Here is an 8,114-nt window from a genome sequence, read left to right on the forward strand (position 1 = left end):
CAAACTTTTTTAAAAAAAGTGAAGTGACGGCGGCTTTACGGTTTCTTACCAGGACAGAGGCAAATCGTCAGACGCTGCCTCACCTCTGCCCTGGGAGCAGCGTGACCGTAGCGGCTCGCAGATGTTGAATGCTCCTTTATATAATTCGTAAAACACGACATGCCTACGAATTATATTGAGCGCAAATCCGCCTTGCTGACCAAAGCTGGCCACGGCTGAAATATTCGTTTTGAGAATGAAGAGGGGTCCTAAGTCCCCATCAACTTAATGCAGGACCGGACCAATTGAGGAGCAACTTACTCCTTCTTTTCTGGTCCACGGACCCCTCGCAGGGCTTGCACCCAAACGCTGCTCCCAGGGCAGAGGTGAGGCAGCGTCTGACGATTTGCCTCTGTCCTGGTAAGAAACCGTAAAGCCGCCGTCACTTCACTTTTTTTTTAGAATTCCATAAACTTACACAGGGTGTACAACTTCGATCTACAATTTGTTATTAGTAGTAGCATTTATATCAAATTTTCGGATATGGAGTCAGTTTCGAGATCCCCGAAGGGCACATTGCAAATATCTGCGTCCCGAGTATTATAAGAGGCTGGACGGTAAGCGATCTTGTTAGAGGCGGACCAGCCCATTAGGCCCGTGGAAAGTTTGAAAAATATGCATAAATACATATAGGTTTCAATCCCTTTCTGGAAAGGAGAGCAGGAGAGGCGGGATGGGTAGTTGGCACGAGGAATTTCCTTTTATTGATGAGCGAATGACTGAATTGACGTTGTTCATGGGCCTGATAATTACAGTGTTGGGAGAGTCTCAAGATAAAGGAAGAGTACTCGAGGATACTTCTCATGAGGGATTTGAAGAACTAAGGAGGTTTGAATGAAATTCTGATTTGATTAGGAATATCCGTCAATACAGCAGTAAAATGAAATGGATGAGGATCTGAGCGGGTAGCACATAGAGTGACACTTCTTGACGTTTAGCGAAAAACTATTAGCAGAGCACCAGCGAACCAGAGTGGTAAGGTTTGACTGAAGGGAGACACAGTCTTTAGACGACGATATAGCAGAAAACGGCTTAGGGTCATCATCATAGAGCAACCAAGGACAAGTAAGGAGGGGGATCGTCGTTTATAAAGAATAGCGAAAATATTCAGAGGAGACATAAAGTAAACAGGATGTGCAGCTATCAAAAGAAGCCAAGCCCAGTACTGGGAAAGATTAGTTTGGATACAAGCATCGAGGAACGGATAGTTTTGAAAAATACGAAGTCAACGTATTTTCCAGAGTAAGTTTCTGATGAAGCTTTTTGTAGACTTCGAGAATGAACCAGACTGGGCAAAAGCGGGAGCGGGAGTAGGGGACGTACAGGGAAGAATATCTGTAAAGTAAAGGAAGCTGAAGCTAGGGAAATACACACAGGATATGACAAAGAAGCATACGTTTGGCGGAATGGACAGAATGGTAAATGGAAGAGGAGGCGGGAGGAGGAGGAGGGATCATTTCAGCACGGAAAAAAATCGAACAACTATTAAACGTTATTGTAAAATCTCCACCGGTTGACTTGCCAAGTGAAGCGCTGTCTATGTCATAACGAAAGCCAAAATAACCTTCGACGAGTTCGAAATCTTAAATCCTGTCATCCAATTTGCTCTCAGTAATGCAGATGGCGTAATGTTGGAATGTTGAGGCAGGTGACTTAAAACTCGACAGCTTGGACCTTAGGTTCCGTATGTTTTGGTAGAGAAGGAGGATGAGCCAGTAAATTCATAAAATTTAATAATTTTGCTTGGCTGAACAGTAGACCAATTTTTGAACAAGTTTTCGGAATGACATTTTACCTCTTATGATAAGGCTATTTTTAACCCTTCATTCTTAGGATCCACTACAATAAATTTCTGGTCAGTAGGAGAAATACAATACTTTGAAGCACCAATTCAATTTGCAGAAGCTTACAATGTCAGCCTAAAAAAACTATATGGTGGCACTCGATTGGGATTACTGAAGACTGGAACTTGTTCATCACTAGAAAGCTCTATATAAGTGAAGTCAGCTGAGAGAAGAAAACTCAACTAAGACCTGCTTTAAACGTATGGAAATGGAAAGCACAAACGATCGATACTAAATGTGTGGGTTACAGATGATTCGTACTAACATGTTTTTAAGTGTTATAATCATCATGCCCTAATATTTTGCATTAAATTACCCTTTGGTTATTACCTCAACATACTATAAGCCAAATTCTGAACCTAGCGCACCTGTACCTACGCCCGAGTCCAAAAGTATTGTCACAAGAAAGGAATGATCAATGGTAATCCCTGCCGTAATCAAAGTTGGGAGCGAAAATTTGTGGTAGAATATGTTCTTGGAGATAAAGACCTACACTGGACTTGTTTACTGGTTTGCACGTCAGAGATCCCCTCTGGTGCTTATAAATCTCTAGCCCATCTAGCCATCCTGCTATAGATCGCTTAGGCGACCCTGTTTACAAACAGCGTGGTTTCATATATACGGAACATTCTACAGTAGCCTAATCTGGGTATGGAAAATGCATTTGATATGGCAAATTGCAGTTTACTTCGGAACTTACTACTGAAGATTATTTTTCTCAGCTATCTCACATGCTCTTTTCGAAAGCTACCTAGAAATCAAAACTGTTGCAGATCATTCCCCATGATGATGGGCGCGACAGTTGAGTTGGTTGAGCACCTTTCGACTTTCGATCTCGTTACGCCCCGTGTTCGAATCCTGACCGTAAAATATAATTGCGTCCCTCAAAATGCTGCTGTGTTAATTATTTGCTGTCTTTGCAGTTGCATTGCGTGTTACAATGGCTAGCTATTCCATCCATAATAGGCAAGTTACAAGCAAGTTTTGACGCGCAACTTCAGCTTTCCTGACCGGCGTGGTACAGTGTTCTTCCTACTTTTCAGTTATTCGACATTATGGGTAGAAAATCCAATATTAACGTCCGTCACAGGACTATCAAAAGATTTGCGACCACATGCAAGTTCTTTCGTGATGCAGGATACACTTCAGAAATCATCGCCTTCTGCGGCATCTTCCGCTTTCTTGACCAGCGTAGTAACAATTTCCTTTTTGCCACGGATCATACTGCGTCCAACTTCGTCGGATTTCACTTGGTACCATTGTTTGACTGGCATCATTCGGAATGATCAATAGAGCCACCCCTTCCACCCATTGATCCGCTTCCAAGCTTCCACGCTTATGACGTCCCTTTCCGTCGAAGAGCGTATGCACATTCCTGAAACCGATCATAATTCGTTTTCGATAGGCAAAGGTTTTAACCGTGAGCTCGGTCCCTACGTGGAGCGTCGTTGGCGTTTCAGTCGCAGTAAATTTTCAAAATTTTCAGATTGCTAACCTACAAATTTCTAGTCCTTTTAGCCGCCCCTTACGATAGATAGGCAAGCGTTTGGGTGCATTCTTAACCCCGGAGATAGATAAATAATCATTAGTCAAGGATCGCACCGGTCTGGATAGTATTTCTATTAGAGGTCTTTAACTCATTGATTATACGTGTTTTGATTGGTTTATTAGCGTGTTTGAGGCGTACCCTAGTAAAAGGCATTTTTCCACCTAGGTTGACAAGGCGAAGACTTCCTGCTAAATCCCAAGAAGCTATCTGGATACCCATCATCATACAGCCTGATCCGCTTTTCAGATCCAGATATGCCTTTGTCATAAAGTATAGGGGTGATCTGTTGAAGTGACAACTTGGTTCACGCCAAACATTCTTTGGGTCGACGCCATAGATGTGATATTAGCTAGATTGAAGTATGAAAGATATTGATATTGGGCCTAGTAAACTTGTTTGTCAATTCGCGTTGGTCAAATGGCGGTGAATTAAGAGTGCAATGATTAAAACATTCCTAGTTACATGACTAAGATGATGGAGGGTTTTTTTCTCCGAAAAGTAACTTTCCAATGATATATTATATCATCTCTCCGGCTAAAAAGTCAATCTCAATGTTTAAACGATTGATTGACCTCGGTTGAAACTTACCTCTCCGAGGGGTCACTTTCTTATGACATGATGAGAGATTTAAGGTGTACATGATCCCAGCAGGAGCCTTAAGGAGTTTAGCACTAGGTCCTCTTTTGTAGAACATGATGAAAAGTGGGCCTCTCATGTGCCGATCAATAAAACTATGAAAGATTTCGCCCATATTTTGTCTACGGCGTTAATGGTGAAATACCGTAGAAATGTTAAATGTATGCCGATGGAACTATGGCGGCACATCGGAGGCGCAAACCTAGGCATTCAATGGTAACAGAAACAGCTGACGGACTGAGATGAGACTGGGGTGACAAACAATGTCAGTTGTAAACTTTCTTATGAACACTCTAGTCCGGTCCGCCGATCCATAAAAAAGTGATAACAGTAATGCGTATTAAACTAATTTAAAGTCATTTAGTTTTAAGTATGATTTTCAAATAAACAGAAGTGAATTTTAGTCTCGCGTCATAGTTGCTTTAGTAAAACACAACAAGCCGTCCATATCCTGGAGATATCACTCAAACGGCCGTGAAAGGAACGTCCTAAAATTGAACTTCGCTGAAGCTGGGAATATGTCTATCTATATCTTTGGAGAAAATGTTTTCCCAATATGAAGTTTCATGTACTAAATTTCCTTTCTCTAAGTTGCGACGCTGATTGATGCTGCATTCCTAAGGTTACCTAGGATCGCGCCTCCGATGTGTCGCCACAAAACCATCAACGCCTGCTTGCGAGTAGGTAGCAAATTCTGGAGTGTTGTTAGTGAAGATAGTTCTCAAGTGTAAGACCAGTAGGAGGAAAGTTAACAAATCAAGTTTTCTGGAAATCCTCAGTCAGAGGTGACAAGTATTATTGTAAGAATGACTTCCATGCATGTTCCGGTAAGGGATGAATTCATTGTTCATGAGAGTAAGAGGAATATTATCAGTTAGCATGAATCCCATAGGCTACTATTACCTAGAATACAATAGGATGAAGCTTAACAGGATTCAAAGAACCGTGTGCGCAGGTGCTACTGGGGCTCCGCAGTCTTACCGGGCAGATGCTTTCAATATACTCCTGCCTCTCCTCCCGCTAGACCTCCACGTTAAGTATGTTGCAGCGTGCAGTGCCGTCATACTGCGTGAGTCCGGATGCTAGGCAGCGAAATCCTACGGCCACAGCAACATCCTAGATGAAATACCTCAGGGAATCTGGGCATCCCATGGACTATGCCATACACAAGCTAAACTTCACGAGAAACTTTGCTGTGGACCTTCCAACCAAAGTAGAAGACCGGCGGCGTGTTGCAAGATTATGGCACAGTATTCTTTACGGACGGATCAAAAATTGCCTGTGCAGTCGGCGCGGGTGTTTTCTCGAATATACACCGTGTATCCAAGTCGTATGGTCTCCCAGGATTCGCCGGTGTATTCTAGGCAGAAGTACTGGTGATATTGGAAGTCTGTCGGTGGCTGGAGCGAGATTCGAGCCTCAAGCGTAACATAGCCTTTCTGACCGGCAGCCAAACGGCCATCAGGGCCTTGTACTCAGCAACGACGTCTTCCAGGCTGGTGGGACAGTGCAGAGACGCCCTTATTCGTCTGGGCGGCAGGTTCAAGGTCACTCTCCTCTAGGTTCCCAGGCATAAGAACATAGAGGGGAATGAGCGGGCAGACGGATTCGCCAGGCAAGGCTCTGCTCTTGGCAGTCCCTCGGCGAATTCAGTCGGTGTTCGGGGCCGAGTCCACTCGCACTACCTAGCAGCCGCGGGCCTGAGATGGCGAAGGCTGACAAGTTGTACCAAGTCAAGGAGAATTTGGCCTGCTTATATACCGATCACAAGAGCTCCTCTGCCAGACGCGTGCAAATGCATTCAAGATTACGCCGGTCTGCAGGGGCACTGCCCCATAGGGGACCATGCCGCTAGGCTCGGCATACCCTACAGTTCGCATTGCGGAAGCTGCGGAGAAGGAAGGGAAACCCTTATGCAACTCTGGCTAGAGTCAGACTACGGGCACTGGGTAAACCATTCTTTGGAGACCTCCGAGAGATTTTTAGCTGCAGGGTAGGAAAGCTACTTTCTTTCGTGAATGCTACGGGCTGGCTCTGAAGATCCGAGCCGACTGGACTCTGCCTCCCTGCTCCCATAACAACAGTCACGGTCTTAGGAGTTTGTGACATCAAAACGGCGCATCAAAGCGCTAATTGGGCTCCTCAGAGCGGCCACTGATACCTACCTACCTACCCCTAAACCTAGATTTCTATTTTCAGCAAACAAAAAGTCAAACAGCCAGACTGAAGGCAAAACGAATTAAATAAGTTTTAGCTACAAAATCAAATACATTTCTCTACTCAAATATAATATAACAAATACCAATCTGAAAGGGGCAGTTTACCAGAGTTCATCTTCAGTTGGAAGCATCAAATGCGATGAGGCCAGTGAAATTAAAATGACTTCCCATAACTTTAGCTATGTCATCACACGTGGCAATGTCAATTAGTTTTCCAACTTTTGAACAAAAAAAAAATGGCCAAAGCCTCTTACGTGCTCTCATTGGCTATTTCAGTAGCATACTCACATTCATTCTCTTGACTCCTTATTGGATTAATTGAACTCATCGCATTACCAAAGCAGAAGTCTCAGATACTCTATTTTCCTTCTCACATACTTCAGAAAATTAGATAATATTCCGAAGAAACATTCCCATTGACTGTGAGACAACTTTCAGATATTTTTTAGTAGAAGGAAGTGAGGCAAAGGATCAAAACAAAGGACACAATGAGTAGCTGGAAGCGTAATCTAATTACGTGAACCAATGAGGTTATGAGCACGATAGTAGAATTAATACAAAAAGTAAAATTTGTTTTCTTTGACAAGATATCAAACCAGTAAGGAATGTCTATCAATATCTCTATTACTGACAAAAAATGTCATGCTTAGGATCTGGAAGCAATCTTATGCTTTTATGGATACATTAGCCTCGAATATAGCCTCGTAATTACTTTAGGATACCTTAGACTAATTTGATTTTTTCTAGGGAAATATAGTATTTCTATAATAAGTTTTCGAAGTACTCATTTTGAAGGATATAGATGATATTAAGATGCCAAAAAGATCCGACACGCTTGATATGAGCTAATTATGTGCATAGGCAGTAAATATGGTTGATCCCAACATCTTTTTCCCCCGATTTCGTAAAATATCACCGGATAACGAAGTTGTTGCCCAATCTGAGGCAAACAGAAATATCTAAATCATAATTTCAAATAAATCCTCGTGGTTTAATGCCCTTCTCTCTGACATCAATAATAGACATGCAGTGGGAATCCAATCCTTGCTTTATGTTCCTCCATATCTGAAGGTGTGGGCTTGAAAAGCAGCTGACAGGTGTGTAGATTTCACAGGAAACACCTTCCAAAGAAGATAGAGGTTATTCACACCGCGTAACCAAGAGTAGCGTTGCTCCTAGTTCAGATTGATTCGTGGATTTGACAAGGCAGAAGATGAAATCTCTTTGAAGCGAAATACTGCAGAAAGCGTTCAGGTTTCGATTCAATTTAATTGTTTCCTTTTAACTGTATGAACGTAGGCGTTCCAGTTTTCTGATGGAGGAAGATATTATTAGAGGAAGCTGTATATTAGTAGGAAAAATTCAAGCTGCTTTGAACAGGAATACACTAGCAAAACATAAATCAACAACTGGAAAATTTAATACGCAAAGTTTGTTTCTAATTTTGGAAGCAGTTTACAATCGTCAGTATGAAATACCAGCCGTGGGAATTCACCGTGAAAGTAGGTGAAAATGACGATAAATTCAAAAGGTCTAAAAATGAATTGCATTCTTTTAGTGAGTTCAGGATAAATATACATCCTCCACGAATAGACTAAATTTTCTCATACCTACAAGGAAACCTGCCTCAAGAAAGAGGTAGTTTGTCTAGTGAAGGAAGAACAATGCCACACAGAGGCGGAAAACAATTAACAACAGAATAACCCTACTATGGTAAAATTTTGAATTCAATGTCCGTCGTAGGGCATTTATGTAAGTAATGGAACTCCTTGAACGTATCAGGCAGTGGAATGTACGGGCTACGACAAAGGTATGAGGTTGACGTAT

This window comes from Hermetia illucens, chromosome 4, assembly GCF_905115235.1.
Source record: "Hermetia illucens chromosome 4, iHerIll2.2.curated.20191125, whole genome shotgun sequence".
Taxonomy (NCBI): Eukaryota; Metazoa; Arthropoda; class Insecta; order Diptera; family Stratiomyidae; genus Hermetia; species Hermetia illucens.